Here is a 27,902-nt window from a genome sequence, read left to right as displayed (position 1 = left end):
CGTGTGGCACTTTCCTCTAGGGAAGGCTTGCTGGAGTTAGCCTCCCAGCACCGTGCACTGTATTCGCCTCCATCCGTGACTCTGTCCTGAGGCCTTTTTACCTGGTTTCCTCTTGCAGCCACGTGGTATCAGCCTGTGCCAGGTGCCCACCCCCATTTGATGAGGCAGAGTCTACGCTTCTCCCCTGTCATCTCTGGACAAGGGATTCTGGTCCTCCCAAGCCTTCGTTTCCATCCCCCTCATCTCCACTCACCCTCTGTAGCTGAGGGTTTTCTCCAAGGCTTGACCCCAAGAAAGGTGGGAGGCCAGTGGGAGTCCCTGGCTGCTGGTAGAGCAGGGAGCCCACAGCAGATGTCTTTCCCCTAGCATCAGAACCAGGCTCTGTCTTCACCCCCAAACCTCCTCTTTCTTTGGATTCCCCTATTTTGCCCCTGGGCTCATTATCTTCCCAGGCCCCTGCTCTAACAGTCTCAGAGGTATTGCTGTTGCCAGATTCCCAGTGCCAGAGACTACTGCTCGGCCTCCAATAGCCATCTCCCCTTTCTCCCTAGCGATAAATCCTGAATGTATTCAGGGCACAGCGGGTCCAACTAAAAGACTCCATTTCCCACCCTCCTTTGCGTTCTGGTCAATGAGATGTAAGAGGAAATCATGTAAGAGAAAGTGTGAGGGTTCTTTAAAGGGAGCTGGCTCAGAGGGAGATTTTTGCCTTCTCCTGTTTCCCTCCTCTGGTTGCGTAAAATGTAGAAACAACGGCAGAATCTTCAGCAGCTATTTTGGTCCGTGAAGTGACTTTGGGAATGGAAGCCATATGCTAGGATGTTAGAACAGGAACAGAAGGAACCTGGGTCCACAGTGTATCTGGAGCTGCCATGTCAACTCTGGACTGGCCTTCTCTAGACTTCTTTTAGGGACAAACACTTTATCTTGGGTTTCTGCTATATTCGGCCATACCTAATCGTAGGTGATATACTCCTCTTTCTGTTTTCTGCTCCCTGCCTAGGGAGTAGTAAAGTCCAGTAGCTCTTTCTCCAATAATCCTCTCTCTTGCAGTCTCCTGGTCAATCCCCCAGTTTTGACCATGTCATTACCCAAATCAAATCACTTAATAGATTCTCATTATCTCCTAAAAAAGAACAATTACTTCCCCTGGCATCCAAGACTTCCCATCACCAGGTCCCAACTTACCTTTCTAGTTATACTTCCTGCGTCCTATGGTTTAGCCAAGTTGGTTTCCTGGAATCCCCAGACAACCCCTTGCTTTCCTGCTTCTCTTCTTTGGCTCCAGTGGTTCTCTCTCCTGTCAAAACCCTACCCATTGTTCAACGGTTATCTCAGAGTTGCTTCCTCCATGAAGACTTCCCAATGCCTCTGGGCTAGGAGTGATGGCTCTCTCTGTACTCCCATGGTAGATTGTTTGTAGCTATCAGGGTCTGCCTTTTGACCAGCCTGGAGCCCTTATAGGACTGGATTGAGTCTTGTTTACTCTCAAATCCCCGAAACAGACTGGCCAGGGCCTGCACACAGTAGGTCCTTGGTAATGTTGGCTTATCAGGGGGGCCTCCACTCCCCATCTCTGGCCTCTGCCATGTCCAAGGCCCATGCAACTGTGCAGAAGTGCCCTTCTGAGATGGGGGGCTGGCTCAACCCCCAATTTTGCTCTCCTTAGCTCTCCATCTCACTGTCACACAGCCACTTCTTTGGCACTGGCTACCAGGGTGGGGGACGGGCAGGGGTAGGGCCCGGCCTGGCAGATGGACAGGTGCTGCTGCCTGGGGAAACAGAGATGTCAGGGTTGACGCGGGGGAGCTGGGCTGCTCATTAGATCTGCTAAACTGCTGTCACAGGCTCGCTCCCCTGCGGTGACAGGGTTCACCTCTCCCCACCTGGGCTCCCCACGCACACACCGTCCCACCCTCCCTCCTGACAGCACTGACCTATCTGGGCGCTGTGCTCACTCACTAACCCAAAGGCCACTGAGCGTCAGGGCTGTCTCCACGGAATACAAAGCCATTTGTCTTTCTGGAGGTACGGTCCCCCCGCCTCGGGGGACGGCTTGCAGCTTTCTGTTACTCTCTGGCTATAGTCAGAAGAGCCAGGGAGAGAGAGCTGGCTTGGGCCAACCTTGGCCTTGGACTTGGGGGGCTTGGAACCCCTTGTGCTTGTGGCAATGAGTTCTACTTAAGTGAAGTCTCAATTAAAACAATAAATTATTACCGAGATAAAGTGTAGCGGGACCACAGAGGACCAAATCCAAATTTGAACATGATAGGCTTATAAATTATAGTGATGGTATGTGATGTTCATTAGGGCCCCGGAGACAAATGACCAGGCACACTGTCAGCTTAGGGGGCAAGTGGTTTGCACGGCCGCGTTTGGGAGGGTATACGTTCTTTGGAACTTTTTCACACTAATAAAATGCAGTAATAAAACAGGTAAAAGTACAGTCTTTGAGGTTAAACTGCCAGGGTTCAAATCCCAAGTAGTTTAAACTCAGAAGTAACTGAACTTGGGCACGTTTCTTCACTTTTCTGGATCTCAAATCTCATTATCTGTAAAATGAGCATTCACAGACCTCTTGTGCAAATTATACAAGATACTGTAGGTAAAGCACTTAGAAGAGTTTCCAGCATGTAGTAAATGCTTAATAAGCTATGATTATCCACCAGAATATAAGCTCCCAGAGGACAGGGATCTTATCTATGTTGACCATCTTAACATCCCTAGTGGGATCTCAGTGAATGTTTATGGAATGAATAAACGTGCATCGATAGAGTATATTTCATGAGGACTGGACAATGTCTTTTTCTTTTCCCCTGTCTCCCATAATACCTGCTATATAGCACCCTGCATGCAATAGATGCTTAATAATTAACAAATAAATTTAAGTACAAAGGGTCCTTGCAATTTTGGAAGATATTTTATTTTATATAATTAAAGTGTACTTAAAAGAACTTAACAAATAATATCCACATTTAGAAGATTTCTCAGTCTTCCGGAGTCTCTCCTAGGTCCTGGCTAAGTCACCTCCCCCAGAGCTCAGCAGTTTGACCCAACGTAAGATGCTGTGGGAAGGATTCAGGACTGGATGTTGGGAGACCTGGGTGCTGTTCCAAGGCCTTTAATAGTTTTATCATTTGACCCTGGACAAGTCACTTCCCAGCTCTGAGGCTCAGTTTCCACATAGGTACTGAATTGTTATCTATTCTGTGTCAGCCATCTGCTTCCAAGGGACCATTTTCTGTGCAGAAGTCTCATCAGAGAAGACCTAGGTGGAGCTCATGGAAACACCGTCCTCCATAGCAACATCACCTACTGCAGCTTTATCTCCTGTACCATCCTTCGCTGGCTATGGCCCTACCCTAGTATTGGAACCTGGAAAACCAAGGATGTTCTCTCTGTGGAGTCTAGGGCCTTGCTGCCTTCGAATTCTACAGAAAAGATCTCTTGTTTTCTCAAGTCTCACGGAGTTACCTGCCCAAACTTTCAGTTATGCACATCCAAGGATGCCTCTGCCCTGGGCTGTCTGCCTTCCCAGCTCCCTGGGGACTTTGTGGCCTGTGTGATGGGGCAGCTGGGAGCCTGGACAGGGCAGGGAATGATGGGAGCACCCTGACTGTCCAGGATCAAGCTCTGCTGTGTGACTTTAGGTCAACTACTTTCTAAGCTTCCTTTATCATTGATAAAATAGGGATTGTGATAGATACTTTGTAGTGTCCTGTTAAGAGCAAATGAGATAATGAGGATGAAAAGGAGACTGCAGGCCGTAAAGTGCTGGGCATAATAAGAGATCCATGTGGTGCTGGCACTGAGGGAAGCACTCTGGCCTCCTAGGGGTAGGGCAGCCCCCTTGGAGCCATCAGCTTGTTCTGGCAGGACGTAGAGCCTCCCCCAAGCAGCTCCTCCCGCTCCCCCATAACCCTCCCTTACAGTTAATTCACCTAATTTAAAGACTGCTGGATCAGGCAAGGAATTTATCAGGCAAGGAAGGAGAGGAAAGCCTGGTGCCATTTGGCTCCCTGTACATTTGTCCTTTCAAATCCTTGTAGATAATTCCATTTCTGCATTAGGAGCAAGACTGGGATTTTGCATAAGAAGGAAGGACAGGGGGAGGAAAGGGGGAGAGAAAGAGGGAGACGAAGGGATGAGGCCAGGGGCTGAGAGAGCGCTGAGGCTGTCCGGGCCTAGGGTGGAGCTGTTAACGGCTCTCTTGGGCAGGAGAGGCCATGGCAGTGGCAAGAAGCAGCCGAGGCGGAGGGGGAGAGGCTGGAGGGGGGCACTTCCTGGCTGAGTGGGTGGCTTGCTGAGAAGGTCAGGGGATGTGATGCCAGGCAAGTTCAGCTCCTCTGCCTCCCGGAGTCCAGGAGGCTCAGGCTGCCCTAGAGCCAGCTTCGACACGCCACTCCCTGCACAGAAGTCACTGTAAACCTCGGCACCCCTTCTCAGGAGACTCTGCCCCGTTGCAGGGGAAGTGGAGGGGATGGTGGCAGAGGCCTGACCAGGAATTTTTCTAGGAGGATCCAGCCCATCCTGACAGGGAAGGCATAATGTCCAGGGCAAGGGAGTGGGGACTGGGGGCATTAGGAGAGGAAAAGGATCGAGGAGAAATGCACAGAGTGCAAAGGGTGGGGTGACACCTAGTGTATGGTGGATGCCATTTATGAACTGAAAATTATAACTCCAAGAGGTTCTATCCGAGGTTATTATCAATTGCACCTTATGATGGAAGAAACTGTGTCTTGGAGAAATTTAGTGCGAGCGAGTGGGGTAGGCTGAGGCTCCGAGGGTGGGAGGTGAGTGGGCTCAGCACAGACAGGCTGGAGCAGGCAGGGGCAGGGCAAGCTGAGTGGGGCAGATGGGGGGCATGGATGAGAAGTTCTACACAAAGAAAAAACACTGTCCTCTGTGTGGCTGGACTCATGTGTTCATGTACCTAGCGGCATGGGCATGCCAAGGAATAAGGCACCCTTGGGGACCAGTTCAAAGGGGAAGGCAGATGAGCACAAGAGCACGTGGATAAATATAATGCAACGTAGTGAGTCAGCGCTGGGAGGGGAGGTGTGTGCATTGCACTGTGGGAATCCCAGGGGAAAGCTATTGATTAGTTTCCTGCTGATGGGACAGGTGCCAGGAAAAGCTTCACAGAGGAGGTGGAATTGCTCCCACAGAGAGTTGAGAGATTGATTTCTAGGGTGTTGATACAGGTCAGTTATCTTCCGGAAGAAAGGAGTGTCTGCCCTGTGCGTCAATATGTTATCAGATACAATTCTCATAATGGCTCTTGTGAGTCATTATTCTTACCCCCATTTCACAGAGGGAAATACTGAAGCTAACAAGAAAATATGGACTGTGACTTTCCCACCTCTATCCACTGTCTGAGAAGGTTCATGTTAATGGGTCTTCTTGCCCAAGGGGGCATTGTTTTCCCACAGAGGGACTGTAGCAACCAAGAAAAATATCAGCACCTTGGACAGGGCCAAGGGCCCAGTCATGGTCCAAGACTCAGTCATCAGCTGATGTAATCCAGGGCCGTGGCCAGTACTTTCCAAAACCCAGGAACCATGGAGCGGACACTGTCATTTCTAAGATGATGTGATTTACTGTACCAATGAATCTGAGCTCACAGACCGCTGGGCTGGTCTGTGACTACTGTGTTTGGATACAGGTCTGCTCAAGCAGAGGGGATTAAAAATGTGTTTCTGGGAATTCCCTGTCGGTTCAGTGGTTAGGACTCAGCGCTTTCACTGCCGGGGGCCCAGGTTCAATCCCTGGTCGGGGAGTGAGATCCTGCAAGCCACGCGGCGTGGCCAAAAAAAAAAAAAGTGTTTCTGGGGGGCTCTAGGCCATTTTGTCCCCATTCTCCCAAAGACATACTACCTTTGAGAGTCTGAGACAGCTTAAAAGACCCCGTAAAATGCAAATATATTAGCTGAGAGGAGAGTACCATAGGTTAGGTACATCTTGGAAGGGGAATTGGAAAGGTCTGGAGCAAGGCCACCGATCAGGGAGGGTGGGCTGGGGGTACGCCAGAGTAACGGGACCTGTGGCATCTGAGGAGCAGTATGGGAAGGCAGGAGCAGGTGGGGAGGACCCACTGAAGACAACATCATAATTTTGCCTCTGGAAAAATTTGCTGGAGTCAGGGTGGGATGGAAATCTTGGTCAGTGAATTCCCCATTCCTGGGAAATCTGTACATGGGAAGGGTCACAGACATACAGATACATGCAAGGAGACACCAGGACAGAGGAAGACACAGGTACCTATACACATCACTAATATGCACAGAAACATATGAAGGGCCTATTTGCACTTTTATCCACATATGTGGTGTTGGCTGATCATCACAGGATGGTCTTTGAAGGCCAAGAATAATGATGATTTTCAGCTTTCTAGGTATTATGTACTATCTCTTTTGATCCCTCCTAAAAATTCTGTGAAGTAGAAAATATTCCTTCCATTTCTCAAATGAGAAAACTGAGGCACGAGTAGGGTTGAACAACTTGCCCAAGGTTGTACTGTTAATAGGAGCACAACTGGGACTTGGGGGCCCCAGGTCTTTTAATTCCACATCAAGAGTCTCTTCTGTTGCACCTCAGATGAGGCCAGTAGTCCCAGCAGCCCGGCCTCTATGGCCCAGAACAATTTCTCAGGGCACGTGGAGAGTCAGGCCAATGGGAATCTGGTCAATGCATTTGGGAGGATTTCTCTAAAAAGGACAGGTCTTGGGGAAGGTAGACTTGCGTTTGAATGTTGGTACTTCCTCTTGTAGCTGTGTGATCTTGGACAAATTCATCAGCTTCTCTGAGCCAACATTTCCTCAACTGCAAAATGGGAATAACAAAATCTACCCCACAAATTGTATGAAATAAGAGGAAGCATATGCATGACCTAACACAGTGCACAGAGTTACAGAGGACTGTTTACACTGTATGTCCAGGACCTGTCCTATTCCCCAAGGGATGAGGTCTACCAGGCAGGTGGTGATGAGGGGTAGTGTGAGTACCTTCCCTTGGAGTAGTGTCAGTGGAGAAGAGGTGGCAAGGGGACTTTGGAGGGGCTTTCCTGACGTGGGAGCTTCACTTCTTTCAGACCTCAGGGACCTCAGTCCCTTGAGACGCAGAGCAGGACCTCATGGAGATACATGACCTGGGCTGAGGCCATCTCTCGCAGGCAGTGACCAGAGCTTGCAGGGGGTGGTCTGATGGGGTTTTGTGCCTGGAACCCCAGGGTAGGCAAAGAGACCCCCCCAGATTCTGCTTGGGGCTCTGCCTGCAGCTTCCTACTGTCAGCAGGCAAGACACAGGACGGCTGCATAGGCACTGGTGCGTGTGAGGTGATTACCCCCTTAATGTTTAATGTGCTGAAAAACCATTAGACCCAGAAATGGACAAGTTCTCAGTTGGTAACTTTAATTATTGTTAAGACTCGGTCACGCCTGCTTATTAACAATTATGCATGGCATCTCCCAGGGTGCTGCGGGCCTTCCCCTCTTTCTTCCTTTTCCCGGGGAGGGCAGGTCCATGGACTGCTGCCTTCAGGTGCCTGGAAAAGCAGCACCAACCACACGGGTGGTTCCTGTTGCTCCCCTCTGTAGCCTGGACTTGCTTAGGACCAAAGAGGGCCAACTGCTTCTTCTCAGAGGGGAAGAGAGGGAAGGGCCTTCCAGCACAAATTGAGAGAGCCTGAGGGGTGCTAAGTGCACAGCACGATGCCTGTTACAAAGTACTTTTGCTTCTATTACCTCTTCCCTTCTATCACCATCTCCATTTTACAGATAAGGAAAGTGAGCCTTAGAAAGTTTAAGTAATAGCAGTCACCTCTTAGCGTGTCTACCTGGCGTACATCCCCTTCTTAGAGAACGGCCCACTGAAACCTTGGGCCTGACTGCCATGAAACTACCACATGCCCTCCTCCCACCCCTCCCCTCACTCTGCCTCCATAGTTGCCCGGACCAGGCTGGAGTCCTGACTCAAGCTGGGCCACTCAGAGGCTCTTTCCTGGAAATGGAGAGGTGGGACACGGTTGGATGCTCGACATGGGAAATGATGGAGAACCAGGAACCTGGATGGACCAGTTAGAATCATAAACAAAGAAAGGCATTGTCTAGGGAGAGACGCTAGAAATAGATTCACAGAGGCAGAGAGAGAGGGAGAGAGGGAGAGAGAATATGAATATGAAGCCACAGAAAAGAAAATGTGAAGCGACAGAAAGAAACAAAAATCATCACTGGTTCGTTACTCTCTGCTTCCTTGCAAGGCCTGGCTGTACTTCCTCCCCTCTGGTTCCCTCTGTATCCTTCCGATAAAATCCCCTCACTTGCTTGAGGTAGTTTCCTATCCCATGTCCCTTAGTAAGCTCAGACAGAGCCATTTGAGGCCAGCCCTGGTGGTCAGCTGGAGATTAGAGGGCTTCAGTGTCCATTCAGACTACAGGGGCCAGCTGGGTTCGTGGAGAACTGTGGGCGCAGCTCTGATTCCAGGCTAGAAAAAGGGGGCAGAGATGAGGTAGCATCTCACCACAGACCACCAGCAATGTCCTTCATCCCCTGGAGAATCTTCCTGAAGTTCCCCCTCTCTCTCCTACCATACTTTGTCCAATCCAGGAGTCCCTAACACTAGGCTACGCTCAGGCGAATGGCTGAGTGATGCCAAGTGCTGGCAGCCCTGCCTTCCCTGATTTTTAAGAAGGGAAGGGGGAAGAAGCAGAAGGGAAAAAGTGAACATGAGTAATGGGCCTAGAAGGAGGCATACAAGATAACACTGAATAATAACGTGTCAAAAACTACAAGATGTATTTTTTTTATTTTCCAGTGGAGCTTCCATTGCGCTAATCCATCACTGTAGAGCAGGAAAGATTATGCTTCCCCCAAAAAACTCTGGGAGATAAATGTGAGTAAATTAGGGTTTATTATATTATTTGGGGTGATATAATTTCCAAGTGGGCCCTTATTAAATTACTTCCTTTGGTGCTGACACCTCCTGCCTGGGTCTGTGTACTTTCGCTCCACTTCCCTGTCTGAAGCTGCTTTGTATTTTAATGTCTCTTGTCATTTTTTGGTGGCGGTGGGGTGCCATTGGAGAGAGCTGAAAGGGAGTGCTGAGTCACTGCTGCTGGTCTGAGTTTCTTCCTTGTTGGCCTTCCTATGATCACAGAACCATAGCTTCATAAAACATCTATGCTGGAAAAAATGTAGGAATACCCAGCCTATGCCCTCATTTCACAGATGGGGAAACTGGGGCCCAAGGAAGAAAAGTGAGTTGCTTCAGGTCACACAGTGGGTAGGGACAGAGTTGAGACTGGCATCTCATGTGCTCACTCCCAGGCCACTGCTCATTCTTTGCCTGGCGTCCTTCTTGTGCCTATGAGTCTTTTTGGCTAAGGGTAGCTTCAAGTCCAACAGCAGAACTCCCATGGAATTTAGGAGTCTTGGTTGTCTACTACAAGATCTTCCCAGTGACCCAAAAGGAGATGTGAGAGAAGACCTATGGTCTAGTTTTGGTTTGACCACAGAAAGGCTGTGTGAGCTTAGGCAAGTGACTTCACCTCTCTGAGCCTTTATAGTTAAATATAACATCTTTATAGTAAAACGGCTTGGAACAGTTTAGTGGTTTTCAGCTTATGTTTTTTAGTAATGGAACTGCATTTTAGAACCTTATTTGGAACTCTAACATGTGAAAGAGTTAAAAGAGGACTTACTCTGATTGAAGAAGAGAATTGGAGGTTTGATGGCCCTACCCTCTGTTTCCCTCCATCTTCCCCCACCTGGTTTGAAACTACTGGTCCTGTTACTGAACTCAGGTCTGGCTGTTCACCACTCAAAAGTCAATACTAGAGAGGCAAGTGTTGGTAGAAAGGAAAGGTTGCTTTATTTTGGAAGCTGGCAACTGGGGGAGAAGGCATTCTTGTGTCCAAAGGCCAACTCCCCCTGCTGATCATGGGGCAGGAGCTTTTAAAGGGGAGTTTCAGGGGTGTATATGCAGAGGGAGGGGGCACTCTGTGCAGAGCAGCACAGTGAACTCCGACAATCATCTTGAAGTTAGTCATGCAGTGGGTCTGATCAGCATGATCTTGACTATTTATTTATTTTAGCTTTTAAAAAAATATCTTTATTGGAGTATAATTGCTTTACAATGTTGTGTTAGGTTCTGCTGTACAACAAAGTGAATCAGCTATACGTATACGTATATCCCCATATCCCCTCCCTCCTGCCTCCCTCCCACCCTCCCTATCCCACCCCTCTAGGCCGTCACAAAGCATCGAGCTGATCGCCCTGTGCTATGCAGCAGCTTCCCACTTGATTGTTTAAAGTACGTTTAATCTTCAGCTCCAGGGTCAGTTTGTCCCCATTTCTCTGCGGCCAGTTCTTGGAATTGTGGCAGCTTATGTCATGGCTACAGTCTGGTCATCATGTAGTTAACTTCTTTCACTCAGTGGGGTTTTCAGCATCTACAGAACAGCTCAAAGTCTATGGCTCAGAGTATTATCTATAGCTCTTGAGGAGGAACTAAAGGTCCTTGACTTTGCTTCATGACTAAACTATTATTATTTGGTCTTGTTTGACTGCTTTCCTTTGCTTCTGCATTTTCTCACTTCTCTGACTAAACTTATTGTTTGGTTAAAGTTTTTCTACAGACAAGAGGCAGGCAGAAGACGTGGGTTGGGGGAGGGGTGGCTCTGTCCTGGGAAGGCCCCAGAGGTCCTGCTTTGTTTTAGGCCCAGCTTCAGCATCTGACCCTGATTTCGCCCTGCAAGGCCCTCCTGGCATTCTCACCAGGTCTCGCCCAGTCTCCTAAGATGAATGCCAAGGTCTCTTCCAGCCCTGAGAGTCTCTGATCACGCTCACAAGACCCGTCCACACAGCCTTGTTCTCTTGGTCCCAGCAGGTGTAATTTCATGGAGCGCAGCCTGCTGGTCACTACCTGGTTTTGCCATTTACCAGCTATGTGATCTTGGACGGGTTATTATCGTCATTTTTAATCTCTCTGAGTCTTTCCCATCGTCTCTACAATGGGATAATAATAATTTTGATCTCATAAGGCAGTGAGATTTAAATGACAAAATATATATATAAAGCATTTTACCTAGCATGCTGTAAATTAGTGATTATTATTTTCATTATGAATACTACCACCTCGGTGTTTTTTTTAGTGAGGCTTAAATAAGGGCTTATTAACGTACACAATAGATGCTTAACAAATGGGAAAATGGTAGCTGTCATTTTTGTTAGCTATTATGGTAATAGACAACTTGGGGAGCCAATGGTGAATACATTCTCGTCCTCACTCTCAAGGACTCCTGAGCTCTGTTCCCCACCTGGACATGGGCACAAACGCTGCCCCGACTCGGGTCTGGATTGTGGGCGAGCCTGGAGGAGAAAGTCGGGGATCAGCACGGCTTCAGAGAGGAGGTGGGTTGCTCTTCTCTGGCTGCAGAAAAAATCACACAAGCCGAGCCATTTAAAGCAACACCCATAAATTCATAGAGACAGAAAGTGGAAAGGTGGTTGTCAGGGACTGCGGGGAGGGGGAATCGGGAGTTACTGTGTAATGGGCACAGAGTTTCTGTTTGCAAGACGGAAAGTGATTTGGAGATGGGCAGCACAACAGTGTAAATGCACTTAACACCACTGAACTGTACATCAGAAAGTGGCTAAGATGACACATTTTATGTTATGTGTATCTTACCGCAATTAAAAGAACGATGAAAAACCCCCCACCATAATTCCCTTCCCCCACCCACCTATTTATTTATTTTTGGCTGTGTTGGGTCTTTGTTTCTGTGCGAGGGCTTTCTCTAGTTGCGGCAAGCGGGGGCCACTCTTCATCGCGATGCGCGGGCCTCTCATCATCGCGGCCCCTCCCGTTGCGGAGCACAGGCTCCAGACGCGCAGGCTCAGTAGTTGTGGCTCACGGGCCTAGTTGTTCCACGGCATGTGGGATCCTCCCAGACCAGGGCTCGAACCCGCGTCCCCTGCACTGGCAGGCAGACTCCCAACCACTGCGCCACCAGGGAAGCCCCCACCCACCTATTTATGATTCCCCTGATCTGGACGTCAGAAGCCCAGCCTGGCTCAGAGTATCCACAAGGCCGAACTCACGGTGCTGGCCGGGCTGAGTTCTCATCCGCAGGCTTTAGGAGAAAATCCACTTCTCAGCTCATTCAGGTTATTGGCAGTTGTAGGACCGAGGCCCCCGCTTCCTTGCTGCTGATTGGCTGGCCGTCACTTTCAGCTCCCAGGGGCTGCTCTTTGGTCCAGTCCATGCGGCCTCTTCCACCGTCAAGCCAGCAGCTCATGCTTCCCACCTCTCTGACTTCCCTCCTGGGATGAACTGGAGATGCTCTACTTTTACAGGGCTTGGTGATTAGGTTAGGCCACCCGGATAATCTCTGTATTTTAAGGTCACTGCTTTGGAACTTGAAATACCTCCGCAAAATTCCTTATAGCAATACCTAGACTAGGGTTTGATTGAAATATCAAAGGGTGGGGAATCTTGGGGGTTATTTTAGAACTCCGTGTACCATGGGAGGTATCCTTAGAACGGGGATTGAAGGATAAACAGGATTTCCAAGGGTGAAGAAGGGCACTGCAGGTAGAGAGCCCAGAATGAGGAGTGTGAGTGTTTATGGGGTGGAGGTGCTGTGACGAGAGGTGAGGTGGGGTTGGGGGGTGCGGTGACATGCTGAAGCTCCCCACTGAGCTGAGGGGAGGGGGAAGGCTCTGAGGGTGTTTAAGGATGGGAGGGACCACCTGGGATGGTTTAGGTAGAGAGAGTGACTGAGCGCACCACGGGGGCCCCATTGCACCAGAGCAGTCCGGGAAAAAGCAAAAATGTTCTTCTCCTTTGCCCTGTGTAAGAGGAACTCGATTCCTTTCTTCCTTCATTCCGTGATTCTTCACCCATTTAGTAAATATTATGGAGCCCCTATGATGTGCCAGACCTGTGCTAGATTCCGAGGACACAGTGATGAACAAGATGGGCACTATCCCTCTCCTCTAAGTGCAGCTTAGAGTCTGGAGAGGAGAGAGGAAGCAAAGGAGTGGTTCTTGTACCGAGGGGACTGTAGTGATAGGGGAGGTGTGGGGCTGTGAGAGCCCGAAGGAGAGCATCACATCCCATGTCCTGGGTTAAAGTGGGTGGAGCTGGAGCCCCTTGCCCCCCCCCCAGGGGTCCGAAGGTGGAGGAGTGACAGAGGCCCCATGACAGGCCATCCAGGGGGCATCCTTCTGCCTTCTCCAGGTGGAGGCCTGGTGCAGCACTGGGAGGAGCCAAGATTGGCTAGAGATGCACAGCTCTGGGGAAAAGGGGAGGCAGGAGGAAGTACAACTGTTTGATCAGAGTCTGGCCCCTGGGAAAGAGCTAAGTGTCTTTTTGCTGGCGGCCACAGCAAAAGGTGCAATCATTAGAATGTGGCATTTTGCATTAAAATTGTTCCCATCAGCCAGTGACATTTTCTTGTTCCTTCTGGTCAGGAGACCTTTCGTTGCCACAGATTCAGATGACTCAGGCGTCAGGATTTCTTTCCCTCTGGAGGAGAAACCCAGTCCAGTCACCCTGGGGTGGGCATTCACGTTAGTGGAGGTTAACAAAGCCGATGAACGAGTGAGCGCGGCGAGGCCGAAGGGGCGTGCGTGAGGCTGAGGAAGAGGACAAAGGTGTGCGTCCGTGTTCTGGGCATCTGAGTCATCTGGCGTCCACGAGGATGGCCAGCCCTGGGGGTCGGCCCCTGCACGTGTGCCCTGCAAGTGCGTTCCTTACTGCAGAGAGGAAGACCCACGCTTGGGTCCGTGTGTGAGTGTGGGCACAGAGCAAAGAAGTGATCAGGTGTGTGTGGGAGTGTGTGAACGCGTGTGCGCAGGCAGGCACCCATCAGTGCCTGGGTGTGTGTGGGCTGCAGGTTGGTAGGTGGTCTGTCTGAGGTGTGGGTGGTGGTCGACCCATCCCTCTGCTTATCCCCACCTACCCACTGTCTTCCCATCTCGTTACTGGGTACCACCCCACGCCCAGCTGTCAAGCCCCAAACCCAGTAGTCCTTTCCTTCCCTTTCACCTCAGGTTCAAATTTCTCCTCTTCAGATAGACATTTTATGACCACGAAAGCCAGAATTGCTCCCTCGCCCCCTCCACAAGCATTCTCCACTGCAGCACAAACTTCCTTACTTTTACAGCATTATCTCTGATGGAAATTATCTTGCTGTGTGTTTGTTTATAAGGATGGTCTCCTTCTGCCCCTTCCAGAATTCAGCTCCCTGAGAGCAGGGCGGGTCTTTCTTGTTCACTTCTGTATACCCGGTGCAGTATGCAGCAGGCAGTCGCTAAGGGCTCGGTAGAACGAGTGAGGACTTGCTTCCTTGTGCTGCCCAAAAGCTGACTTAGGTCTTGGTGGGGGGTGGGTATTGCTTCAAAGCAAAAACACAGACTCAGAACAAATTGGTGTGTGAGGGGATGAGTTCCTTGTCATGGAAAACATTCAAATAGAGACTGAACGAATGCTGTTAGCTTTGCTCACTTATGGGTTACCATACTGTGGGACACAAGGGTCGTCGAGGACTGGTCCCATTTTACCTCCCCAGCCTCAATGTTCTCCGTGTCGTGCTCTCTCATGCCTCCTGTCTGCACATGCTGCTGTTGTGACCTGGGGGACCTTTCTTCTCTCCTTGACTGGAAACTCATTCTCATCCTTCCAGCTCTATGAAGTCGTCTTCAATTCCCTATGCAGAACCAAGTGCCCCTTTATCCCTGCGCCCTGGGCCCTTCCTGTGGGCCTCATAGCCCTGATCACTTGGCATGTTTGCTTGTGTACCTCCGTAACAGACCCAAACCTCTCGCAGACAGGGGTGTAGCTTGCCCAGGGCCTAGCATGGGGGTGCCCTGGTGCTCAACAGATGCTTGGTAACTGTTTGTAGCAGGCACGTGATGTGAGGTCCAGCAGGAAGGTGAAAAGTGCAGTTCCAATAACAGGACCTTCTGCTCCCTGCCCACTCCCCTCAGCCCCCCCTGATTTTGCAGCCACCAGGGGTTAGTCCTTTGTGGTGAGTCTGGGGCTCAGCTTGAGAGCTTCTGATACCCCCAGGGGAAGACATTAAATAGGCATCTGTGATGTTAAAGAGGTGTTTGGGGCACCTCCCCCAGGCCTGGGCCACTGGGCAGAGGGACTCGGGACTCAGGCCACTCGGGAAGCTGACAAAGCTCCTGCCTCATAGTGCCCAGACAGATTGTTCTGGGGAAACTCCAAGAAGAGACAACACTTTGTGAGAGGACAGGGCTGGGTGAGGATGAAAGGTGAGCGCCAGAGATCCCCATTCTCAGTTAATGTTCTACCAGAGATACAGAGAATGGGGGCAAGAGCAGGGGCCGGGGCTCTCAGGGTAGGTCAGCTTGTGCTGGTCCACGCTGAGCGCTCAGGGCAACTCTGGCCACCCGAGGTGGGATGCGGTCTTGGGGCTGGGCTCGTGGGGTACACGTTGACAGCAGAGAGCCCGGGGAACATGCCCAGGGACAGCATTCGGAATGCTGAATGCGGAAGCCGTGGCCTCCAGGCTGGCTCTGCCACTTCCTAAGCACACAACCTTGGGCGAGTCTCAAATTCATTCAAGCCTCAGTTTTCTCATCTGCAAAAGGGGATTCTGGGGATTGAGCACTGTGCTGTGCTCTATCTCACTTAATCTTCATGGCAACTCTGTGAGGTAAGCACTGTCGCATTTCCCATTTTACAGATGAAGAAACTGAGGCCTAGGACAAATAATTCGCACCTAGCCGCACGTTAGCCATGCCATTAGCCAGTGCTGGGATTTGTGCTGTGCTGTCTCTCTGTAAAGCCCGTGTCCTCTGCCACTACTCCAATTGCAATTCCTGCCAGGCCTGGTTCCCAGGATCAATGTGAAGATCCAAGGATATCACAGCTGACCACAAGGTGTGAGGGGCTCAGCAGGGTTCACGTGTGAGACCATGGCTGTGTGGCTCACGGCCACTTCTCCCCGGCCCACTTCTCTCCCCAACCCAGCTCCTGTAGGGCATCCCTGGGGGCAGGCGCAGGCCACTGCCCTCTCTGCCTGCTTCTGCCACCGCTAAACTTTACACTGGGCTCTGTCATTAGCCCAAACAACAAGCTCCCTGTTTGACTAGCCCTGTCCAAATTTGCTCGGCGTGAGCAGGAGCCCCATGGTAAGTAAACGGTTTTCTGTTGATATTTGAGCACAAATGAAGAGGCAGCGAGCAAGCCCATTAATAACCGAGGAGATGATTGTGTTTGCACAAGGCCTGTTTACAGCGCATCAACTGCCCAGGCAGGGCCCGCCTCCTTATTGATTTCCCGATAAGCCGCCAGGCGCTCTTGTTCTCAGCCCTGGCGGGGGGCATCCTCTGCACAGTCCCAGGGTTGGATCTCCTTTCCCTGCAGAGGCTCTCAGCCTGGCTCTTGGGTGAGGGTAGGGTTTCATTCATTCTTCATTCGTTTATTCAACATGCATGAATCCAGCACCTTTTTTTTTTTTTTAAATTATTTACTTATTTTTGGCTGTGTTGGGTCTTCGTTTGTGTGCGAGGGCTTTCTCTAGTTGCGGCGAGCGGGGGCCACTCTTCATCGCGGTGCACGGGCCTCTCACTATCGCGGCCTCTCTTGTTGTGGAGCACAGGCTCCAGACGCGCAGGCTCAGTAATTGTGGCTCACGGGCCCAGTTGCTCCACAGTATGTGGGATCTTCCCGGACCAGGGCTCGAACCTGTGTCCCCTGCATTAGCAGGCAGACTCTCAACCACTGCACCACCAGGGAAGCCCCAGCATCTTTTATACATGGGCCACTCTGCCAATAGCTGAGTCCCTATCTTCATCTAGAAACAGAGTCTGCTCTTGAACTTACGGAGGGCGGGCGGTGGGGGGGGAGGGGTGGAGCTCAGTCCTTGATAACCTCTGGGTAGACATGTGGGCAAAAGTTGAGTCTTTGTGGACCTCTGCCCATGCACCACATGGTACCCCATCACCGTAACACGCCCATCAGGATCCTCTACCCTCATTTCATCTTGAATTGACCAGCTACCTCATCTATGATGGGAGATGGCCCTCTGGCTGGCCCTGGTGGGGTGGCATCTCCCTTTACCATGTTGTCTTTTAACCCTGAGATCCAACAGGCTCAACTTGGGGATGTCTGGCTTTGGATGGGATAGTTACTGATGGAGAGGGCTTCAGGGTAGAGCTGGAGACTCGATCATCCTCCAACTGGAACCTTCCAGATCCTGAGATTTCCAGGGATATGGCAAAGCAGATCCAGGGCCAGGGTTCTAGGAGGGCTGTCAGGACCCCCAGGCTAAGTGTGTTTGGGAATAATTTCTGGCCTGTTTTGCAGTGGACATCAGGATGACTAAGGCAGTATCCTATCTGATGAGCTCACGGTCTGGTAGAGGAGGTCAACCTGTAAACAAATAACCAAAGAGAAAAAATCATAAAATGTTGAGAAGCATGAATCCAGGGCTGAGGGAGCAGAGAGGAAGGTGCTAGAAGGCATAGAGGACTTCCCAGAGGAGGTGACATTTGAGCAGTTTCCTTAAGACTGAGTAGATGTTTGTAGAAGCCACAGTGACTGCTCCCACCGGTGGGGAAGGAAAAAAAACAGAGTCTGCCACTGACTGCAGTCTTGCAAAGAGACCAAGACTTGTGTCTCTTGACCAGGTTTTTGGGGGAAGATTTTTGTCAGGCAGATCCTTGAGTTAGAATTGGGGGGCTGGGGTTGGGAGTGGGGAGAGATGCCCCTGGAAAAACATCCTCCTGGACTGGGTGTTGGTGTCCACAGCTTTTCCCCCAATAGAGTATTCCTGGGAAAAGATGAAGGAGGGTATGGGGATGGGAGTCAGGAGGCTCAGACTGTCATCCTAGCCCTGCCATTAGCTGGGAGAAGGGCCTCGCTTCCTGGAGTCTCCATTTCCTGATCTGTAGAATGGAGCTGATCACACCTGCCTCTCCACAAGTGGAGAGGCAGCTGGGGAAGTAGAATAAAAGGCACTATAGAGAAAAGCAGCACAGCGCCGAGAGCGTCAGTACAGCAAGGAACACAACCTGAGCATCTGTATTTAACCTTGGTCCCTAGATAGAGACACACATCTCACACACTGTGGTCCCTTCTGCATCACACTGATCTCTTCTTGCTGCAGCCCAGGCAGCAGAGCCCATCAGCAGATAACTGAGAAGAAACTGTATTTGCAGGAGCCCAGGGCCAGATGATGATGCTGGGGACCAAGCAATTGAGTGAGAAGGATTGAGGAGGATGCCTGAGCTGGTCCTGAGGAAGCCAGCCTTGCCTTCAATCTGCTCTCCCAGGACACAGCGGTCCCTGGCAGGGCTGCTGGCTTGAGTACCATGTTTCAGAGGACCCTGAGCTCCTGGGATGAAGGGGGAAATCCAGAGTTTCTCTGGGGACCTGGAAGAGTTCTGAGGAGTGAGAGTCTAGCCTGCTCCCTCAGCCTTTTATTCTGGCCCCAAACTACCTCCCTTTCCCTCTTCCATCTTCCAGTTCAGCAGAGGCGCAGCACTTCTTCTGGGGTGAAACCCCCAGATCAGTGGGTGTCTTCAACCAGATTCTGATGGGGGGGAGAAGAGGAGGTACTGGCAACAGCGATCTCCTTTTTACTATCCTCATTGCACACTGCCTTGTACTACTTATTGTCTGTCATTGAGAGCTGGAAAGAACCAACCCCATCAACTCTTGTCCTCTAGCTCCAGGTTAGTACAGCTGTATGAAATGGAAGGCTGTTTGATTATGTATCCGGACCTCTTTCCTGGGATGGAGACCTGTCTCTGTACTGGGCACTTGGCCTATATCCAGCAGAAGAAGAGGGCTTTGGTAAGAGAGAGGAAAACAACAGAGACTCTGTTAGCAATAATCATGCATTTCAGTTACACCATGAATGATGATCAGTATCAGTGCAGTGGTTCTCAACCCTGGCTGCACTTCAGAATTACCTGGAGATTGAAGGTAGTGCCTGGACCTCACCCCAGACCACCCAGGCATTTTTGTTCTGAGAAAGCTGCCCGAGTCGTTTTGATTCATAGTGAAGGCTAAGTAAGACCTGTGGAGCTAGAGAAGCTTTCTCTTCTTGCGTATTGTTTCTGGGGGGCTGATTCCTTCATCCTACATGCGAGACTTGCAGAATCTGAAGCCCCTTTTGATTTCCATCAAGGGGAAAACTGGATGGAAACTATTGCCTGAGTTTCTCAGCCAGAGGTCAGAGGAAGAGGCAGCTGGACCCTGGGAGGGAAGAAGAGAGGCCTGAAGCCTGAGAGGGGCAGGGGAGCAGAAGGGCAGAACCCCAGATGTCAGTCAAGGGGGACTTGGCACGGAGCAAAGGAGAGAACTACTTTGTACTCTCCTCTAGCTTGTGTGCTTGATTGCCTGATGAGAAAATTTCTTTCTTTTTTAAAAAAATTTATTTTATTGTATAGTTATATACCATGTTGTGTTAATTTCTGCTGTACAGCAAAGTGATTCAATTATATATATATATACATTCTTTTGCATATTCTTTTCCATTATGGCTTATCACAGATATAGAATATAGTTCCCTCTGCTATATGGTAGGACCTTGTTGTTTATCCATTCTATATATAATAGTTTGCATCTGCTAATCCCGAACTCCCAATCCATCCCTCCCCCATTCCCCTCCCTCTTGGCAACCACAAGTCTGTTCTCTATGTCTGTGAGTCTGTTTCTGTTTCATAGATATGTTCATTTGTGTCATATTTTAGATTCCACATATAAGTGATATCATATGGTATTTGTCTATCTCTGTCTGACTTACTTCACTTAGTCTGATAATCTCTAGTTGCATCCATGTTGCTGCAAATGGCATTATTTCATTCTTTTTTATGGCTGAGTAGTATTCCACTGTATATATGTACCACATCGTCTTTGTCCATTCATCTGTCGATGGACGTTTAGGTTGTTTCCATGTAGAAGATTTATTTCTGATAATGGGTTGACCTTCCTGTGCTTCCAGGAAGAGTGCAGGTAATGATAACAACCTTTTGGGGTAGCTGCACTGCAGATGGACGCCATTTGGCTGAGCTGCTGTTTCCTAAATGCTGGACTTGAGGTGAAGAGGTGGAGATAGAGTCAGCATGAGCCATGAAATATCACTAGAAAGCCGTAGGGACATGGACACCCACACTGAGACTGGAATTGCAATTTGGGAAGAAAGAATTGGATGATCCAGGTGAAGAGCCAACTTCTCACTTAGGTGAGAGCACTAGAAAGAAAAGGCCTAAAAAATTCTTTCATGAAATTATTAGCTGGAAATTTTTAAAAAGAGTAGCTTCAGAGGACACCTAATTGAAGTTCTTTTTTTAAAAATATATTTATTTATTTATTTATTTTTGGCTGTGTTGGGTCTTCGTTTCTGTGCGAGGGCTTTCTCTAGTTGTGGCGAGTGGGGGCCACTCTTCATCGTGGTGCGCGGGCCTCTCACTATCACGGCCTCTCTTGTTGCGGAGCACAGGCTCCAGACGCGCAGGCTCAGTAATTGTGGCTCATGGGCCCAGTTGCTCCACGGCATGTGGGATCTTCCCAGAGCAGGGCTCGAACCCGTGTCCCCTGCATTGGCAGGCAGACAGACCCTTAGGTCTTGGCTGCTGATACAGGACTGGATATTGAGAAACAGCCAGCTCTGGAATCACTGGTACTAGCCCACTTTCTTCTGGAAACTGGAATATGAGAGAGAATGAGAGGAAAAGATCTGAGTCATAGTTAGAACCTTTACAGAAATAGCACAGGGAGGCCAAGCTTGCATGTAGACGAAGCTGCTGTTTATGACACACAAAGAACTGATGAATGTGCCCCTCGCAAGGGAGATGTTCGTGGACAGAGCCATACAGACTGACGTGTCTTGCAGCTCTGGCTCACTGCCCTGATATGAGCATATGGCAGTGTGGGAGGAATCACTTTCTGTCTCACTCAGCATTTTACCGGGGCCTGCAATATGGGAACTGCAGCTCTTTCAGCGACAGTGGTAAGAGTCGCTTCTGCTCTCCCTTCTGTGCTCTCAGTCGCTCCCTCTCTCCAGATGAGTGGATGAGATGGGAAGAGGGGCCTGGACACCCTCCCTTCTCTCCTGTCAGGGCTGTCCTATCTGCAAGGAGCCTGCATTCCTCTCTTCCCCAGTGGGGCAAAGGGAAAAGACCTGAGGTTCAGAGGGTAAAGTTCAATTCCAAGCAAAAGTATTAAGAGCCCAATTGTGGTGTAGATCCAAGCTATGCCTCCAACCCGGGCTTTTCAGCACTAAAGCTGGTGGTTCTTTCTGCTCCCATACAGGGAACTGATATTTGAGACAGGCAGCAAAGGATGGACACATCAGGTTGGGGAGAGAAAGCATTGTAGGAAGAGAAGGCAGCAGGAGCAAAGTGGGGAGGTACCCAGAGTGCTAGCAAACAAAGCTGAAAGGAGAGGCCGGGGCAGACTACAGAGGGCCTTGGATGCCAAGCTGGGGAGTTTGAGCTTCATTGGACAGATATATGTGTAACCACTAATGTTTATGTCAAGACATGACAAATATCAGAATTGTGAGACTCTAAAACCTTGGCTACTGATAGGATGGGAAGAACAAGGGAGAGTAAGGCACATGAAGAACTCCAGGGTTTCAAATTTATCTGCTTGGGAGACGCGGCGGCATTCTGAGAAGCTGGGAAGTGAAGAGGAGGAACTGGGTGGGGTGGGGAAAAGACGATGGCTTTGGCGCCAGACATTGGGGTTTGAGCTGTTATAAGGATAACCAGAGAGAAGGATCCAGAAGAACCCTCAAGAAGGGAGACTGGTTATTTGTAGTGAGGTGGATGGACCTAGAGTCTGTCATACAGAGTGCAGTAAGTCAGAAAGAGAAAAACAAATACCGTATGCTAACACATATATATGGAATCTAAAAAAAAAAATGGTTCTGAAGAACCTAGGGGCAGGACAGGAATAAAGGTGTAGATGTAGAGAATGGACTGAGGACACGGGGAGGGGGAAGGGTAAGCTGGGACAAAGTGAGAGAGTGGCATGGACATATATACACTACCAAATGTAAAATAGATAGCTAGTGGGAAGCAGCCGCCTAGCACAGGGAGATCAGCTCGGTGCTTTGTGACCACCTAGAGGGGTGGGATAGGGAGGGTGGGAGGGAGATGCAAGAGGGAGGGGATATGGGGATATATGTATACGTATAACTGATTCACTTTGTTATAAAGCAGAAACTAACACATCACTGTAAAGCAATTATACTCCAATAAAGATGTTAAAAATAAAATTAAAAAAATAAATAAATAAAAAAGAAGGGAGACTGGGGCTTTCTCAGGAGGTGAGGGGGCCTGGAGATTTAGACATAAGTCATCTTTACACACAAACAGGCCACCAGGAGAAAGGGGGAGGTGAGAAAGCATGTCTGGAGGTAGAGCCAGTGGTAGCACACATGTGGGCTTGGTGGGGGAGGAGTTGTGAGGGGAGCCTGTAGGAGATGGCCAGAGGGGAGGAAACCGGCCAGCAGCAGTGCAGGACTGCTGAAATCAAGGGCTGGCAAGTTAAAGGTTGCGTACCCGGAACTGAGCTTAAGCAGAAGGGGGTTGTCCAGAGTGAGAAATGCCACTCAGAGGTCATGGAAGATGAGGACTGAGAAGAGGTCACTGGATGTGGTCATTGGGAGGCGATTAGTGGCCTCAGCCCTATTATAGCCTGGTTGGGGTGGGAGACAGACTATGGGAGTTTGAGGGGGCAAAGAGGTGGTGAGGAAGAGGAGGAGCTGGGGCAGACCCTGCCGTGGGGCTGGTGAGGGAAGGGGAGAGAGGAGCAGAGCTCAGTAACTCAAGGGAGAAGCAGTGCGGGGCAGAGTTTGGCGTGTCTGTAGGCTAATCTAGGGGCTGGCGTGGGGTGAGTAGCTTGTGGTTTCCTCACTGGAATCCCTCACGGGAGTCTTGATGCGTCCTTTCTCCCAGCAGGAGGTGGGCAGCAGGCCACATGGCAGCAGTGGTGGGGACAGCAGCTACCTTAGCAAAGCCGGCTGGCTGCCTGGGTGGCTGATTGCATGATGGGTGTGAGGACGAGTCTCACTGGGGAGCAGCTGGGCTGGAGAAACAGACCTGTTTCTCTGTGTCCATGAGTGGTGGCTTCATTCAGGGCTACCGGGAGGGCACTGTGTTCATTCCCTTTTATCCATGCACCCGTGTCCTTGCTACACACCCACAGTGAGGCAGTGATCGCAGCTGCTCGCCTGCTGTCAGCGCCTGCCCCACCTTTCATTCCCAAATTGTAGAGAAGATACCATGGACAGCTCCGAGGATGCTGGGAAAACCTGGTGGGGGGGCGGGGTTAGCATGAGAGGGATGCAGCCGTGTTCCTAATTCAAGGGCTCCGGCTCCCTCCCAGTTATACTGGGACATTCTCACATTGCCTTCAGAGTTATCCCTCAGACTCCTCTGGTTCCCACTGGCTGAAGTTCAGGTTCCTCACACTGCCTGTGAGGGCCTTCCCTGTGTTACCCCTGACCGTCTTTGCAACCTGATTTGGATTTGCCGTCTCACTCATGTCCCCCAGCGCTCCAGTCCTGCCGGGCATCTCCTTGTTCTTTGAACATCTAGTTATGCTTTTGCAAATGCTGTGCCTGGGATAACCTTCTCTCATCTCACCGATAACTCCTGCCCGTTGTTAAAGACCCAGCTCATAGGTCAACTCCTCTAGAAGCTTTCCTGGCTTACCCATGCCTTCCTTGGGTATCCTATCGTGGACACTGTTGGTAGTTTACCCATTACTCATCTCTAAGTTTTAAAATTTATGACAGACCCTGATTTCAGTTGGGTACTCACCACTCTTCCACACAGTCCGTGGCTTTAGGGGAAGCTGACTCCTCATGACTCCCAAGCCTCAGAGGAGAGTCTGGTCTAAAATACACCCAGTCCCCTTGCCAGTGACTGGTTCAGGAATTGAGAAGGTACCCCACATTTGAACCAGTAAGACACAAAAAGAGAGAGACCAAGGACCTTCTGGAAAAGGTCTTCTTGCTTCTAGAAGACAGCTACAAAAGAGAAAAATCTACCCTCTTTGTGTGCTGCGTGGCACCAAGTCTAGAAGAGATGGCTTGAACTGCCCCAGCTGATCTTGTCACCAGACTAAAGATGAAACCCAAACCGGGGAAAGCAAGGAGGAGAGGCAGAAAGGAGCTGGGCTCCCAGTCACATCACTGAGCCGTTGAGGAAGCCAACTCTGGATCCTGCCTTAGTCCTGGACATCCTGCTGCATAAGAGACTACATTTTCCTTTTTATTTAAGTCACCTTGAATGAGGATTTTTGTGACTTGCAGCCAAAAACATGCTAACTGACACAGTTCCAACAGTACTTTTGCACCCCCGTGAGATCATATCATATTCCAGGCTGGGAGAGTCTCAGAAGCAGAGTGTCATATACGTAGCTCCGCCCCTGGTTCCCAGCACTGTGCCTTGGAATACCAGTCCCCACGTGGATTGAATGAGTGAATGCATGAACTCGAGCCTTACTTGCACTTACTCCTTAGGGCAGTGGTCCCCAACCTTTTTGGCACCAGGGACCGGTTTCGTGGAAGACAGTTTTTCCATGGACGGAATGGGGCAATGGTTCAGGCGGTAATGCCAGCGATGGGGAGCGATGGGTAGTGGCAGATGAAGCTTCGCTCGCTCGCCCGCCGCTCACCTCCTGCTGTGCGGCCCGGTTCCTAACAGGCCGAGGATCGGTACCAGTCTGTGGCCGGGGGGTTGGGGACCCCTGCCTTAGGGTGTTCTGCCTTAGAGTCTGCTTTATTATCAATTCTCTCCCTCTCCCAAAAGTTTCAGGTCCTTCACAAGCATGCTGTCCCTGCTCCCTTCTTGGCATGGGTGACACAGGACAGAGAAAATCCAGGCTCCGGGGATTTGCTTGATGCCACACAGTGTGCCGGTATCAGAACAGGGCCCATGGATTGGGACTCCTGGCTTCCAGATTGGCACCTACCATGTGCCAGGACCTATGTTGAGGCTGTAGAGACAAATGACATGCAGTCCCTGCCTTCACAGGCCTTACTCTCCAGTCGGACAGATACATGAGGAAACACAGGCATAGGGTCTGTACGGTTGCAACTGGTGTGAACCACTGCTTAAACGTGGGGCACATTTTAAAATCCGGTTGCCCGAGAGTACACCTTCCTGATTAGCAGTTAGTCTGAGACCTCTCTCTTGAAGTCCCCCCCCAAACCCCTTGAATTGTCCAGTAATCCTGGTGGTATACTCAGTCCAAATAGGATTGCTCAGTCCAGATAGGATTGCATAGCCCACAGGCTCTTGTCCTTTGATCCTAAGGCCCCTGCCAGACTGCAGTGGGGCCCCAAACTTGGTCTTCAAACCTTCAGCACTCATGGATCAAACTCACATGCTCAGCCATTGTTATCAATACCAGAAGTAGAAACTGCCCGAGGATCTCTGGGTCTGGAGGAAGTTTTGCACCACCCACATGGTTTCCCCAAACCAGCCCTCTCCCAGGCACTTCTGTGTCCTTAACTTGGGCTTAGGTTACCCACCTGGACACCTGCTTATGGTAATCCTAAGATAATTCTAGTTTAGGGGACTGGATTTTACAGGCCATTAGTCCAGCCACAGATCTCCCTGATTCCTGAGTCTTGGGGAGCAGACATTAGGCAGTTCATCTATCTCTTTCCTCCCAAGAGGCACTGCTTTGTTACATAAATTGAGCATCTGCCCCAGCAATCAAAGGGTAAGGCAAACTTTGCTAAACTACTAAAACAAAACAAAACCCCCCAAAATACAGGTTTTGTTATATTCTGATCCTTTAAACGATGAACTCCTTCAGGCTTCATCTTTGCAAAAGTAACAGGATTCCTCAAGTGACCCTGGGCAGAACAAAGATCAGCTTCTCAAGGACAGAGCCTCATAAGGGAAACAAGGTTAGTAACAAGGGTGAGTGATGAGTCCTTTCCAGGGTGGGTGTGTGGAGCGAAAGGAGACAAAGGAGAAACACTTCAGAAAAGTGAGACCTTAGCAAGGACTGCTCTCCCCCAACATTGTATCATGGAAAATGTTAAGCATACAGAGAAGCTGGAAGAAGGTTCAGTGAACACTCCACCCACCACCTAGATTCTACTCTCACCATGTATTATACTTGTTTCATTACAAATTCATCCATTCATCTCTACCTCCATCCATCAATTAGCTTTACTGATTAACAGCTTTGCTGTTAATTTTATTTATACCATAAAGCTCACCCATTGTAAGTGTGGAATTTCAATGATTTTTGAAGGTTAGGCAGTTGTGCAACTATCACCAGAAGCCCACTTTAGAACATTTCCACCAGCCCCAGAGTCCCTGCATGCCTGTGGGCTGTCAATTACTGCTCCTTCCCTCGGGACAAGGCAAGAACCAGTCTGCTTTCTGCCTCTGTGGGTTTGCCTTTTCTGGAAATTTCAGGTAAATAGAATCATACAATACATAGTCTTCTGTGTCTGGCTTCCTTCACTTAGCATAATATTGTTGAGGTTCACTCTTGTTGTTACATGTGACAGTAGTTTGTTTCTTCTGATCGCTGAGTTGTATTCCATTGGATGGATGTACCACAGTTTGTTTATACATTGTCTGGTTGATGGACATTTGGATTGTTTCCAGTTTGGGGCTATTATGAATCATGCCGCTGTGACCCTTCCTGTGCAAGCCTTTGTGTGGACATATGTTTTCTTTGCAAGGTTTTAAAGGCTAAGTAGGAGCTGACTAGGTTGTTAAAGCCAGAGGAAAACATCCTGGGCAGGATGCACAATATGTGCAAAAGCTCAGAAAATGAAAGTGCCTGGTATACGCAGGGGATGATAGTAGTTCAGTATGGTGGGGAAAGAAAACTCTCTTTTCCTCTGCCCATCTTGGGTTCATTGCCTGGGGCCCTGAAAATTAGACTGACGGAAGACAGATTAAGGAGAAAAAAACCAGAGTTTATTAGGTCATGCATCGACATGTGGGAGAACTCAGTGGTGAGTAACTCAAAGAGGTGGTCAGAACTGGGGCTTTTTTTTTTTTTTTTGGGTGAAGTAGAAAAGAATAGCTTTATTGCTTTGCCAGGCAAAGGGGGCCACAGCAGGCTCATGCCCTCAAAACTGTGTCCCAACCTGGAGGGGGTAGTGAAGAGTTTTACAGTAATGGTTCAAAGAGGAGGGCGTGATCAGCTGGTGGACATTCTTCTGATTGGTCGGTGGGGAGGTAAGCGGGAGTCGGCATCGTCAACCTTCTGGTTCCAACCATTCTGGGGTCCACCTGCTTGTGGGCAGCAGACAGTTAACTTCTCCCACCTGGTGGGGTTCAGTATCTGGTTTCAGGACTTAATGAAGCGCAGGTTCTTGATGTCTCGTCACAGAAAGAGTTCAGTGAGAGACAGAGTGATAGGTAAGAAGTGGATTTATTTAGAGAGACACACGCTCCACAAAGTGTGGGCCCTCTCAGAAGGTGAGAGAGGCCAGAACTGGGGCTTATACAGCATCCTGACAAGGAAGAATAAATTTGTAGAGACGTGATAAGCAAAGAAACAAGGGTTTAGGCCTTTAAAGGTGGTAAAACGTGGCAAGGTAAATATGTGGAGGAAACTAAAAGAAGATAAAAGTTGTTTTAGCGAGATTTTTTATGTAGATTCCTCTAGTGCCATCTCCGGGCTGATAAGAGTCTAGAGTTGTTTACAGTGATGAAGAATCATCCTGCTCTTCCTGGTAGAGAAGAGGAGGCCAGAGAGTTCGCCTTGTGTCTGCTTTTTAAAAATTGCCTTCAGCTCAAAATAATCCTTATGCCAGAGTAGCATGTTTTGGGGTGGCATGCCCTGAACTCCTTCAGTGTCATGGGGGAGTGGGATAGAGAAGTAGGCAGGGGCTAGACCACAAAGCCTAAGTAAGGCACTGTGCT

General features: G+C 49.7%; 1 long non-coding RNA gene across 11 annotated transcripts in view; it reads left to right on the top strand.

Annotated features, from left to right (window-relative positions):
- Nucleotides 1-27,902, top strand: part of LOC309604815 — a 338,151-nt gene that overhangs the window by 73,970 nt on the left and 236,279 nt on the right. For 8 of the 11 annotated variants that reach the window (XR_014231070.1, XR_014231071.1, XR_014231072.1 and 5 more), the window contains exon 3: nt 8,812-8,889. The exons of 2 other annotated variants lie outside the window; for them this stretch is intronic. This is a non-coding gene — a long non-coding RNA (uncharacterized lncRNA). Of the gene's footprint in view, nt 1-8,811; nt 8,890-23,183; nt 26,436-27,902 lie in introns of those variants that run through there. One more of the 11 variants, XR_014231078.1, reaches the window with a different exon arrangement.

The sequence above is a fragment of the Balaenoptera borealis genome (assembly GCF_965194805.1).
Source record: "Balaenoptera borealis genome assembly, chromosome: 11".
Lineage (NCBI taxonomy): Eukaryota > Metazoa > Chordata > Mammalia > Artiodactyla > Balaenopteridae > Balaenoptera > Balaenoptera borealis.
Note: the sequence above shows the minus strand (reverse complement) of the source record. Positions and strands in the feature narration are given on the sequence as shown.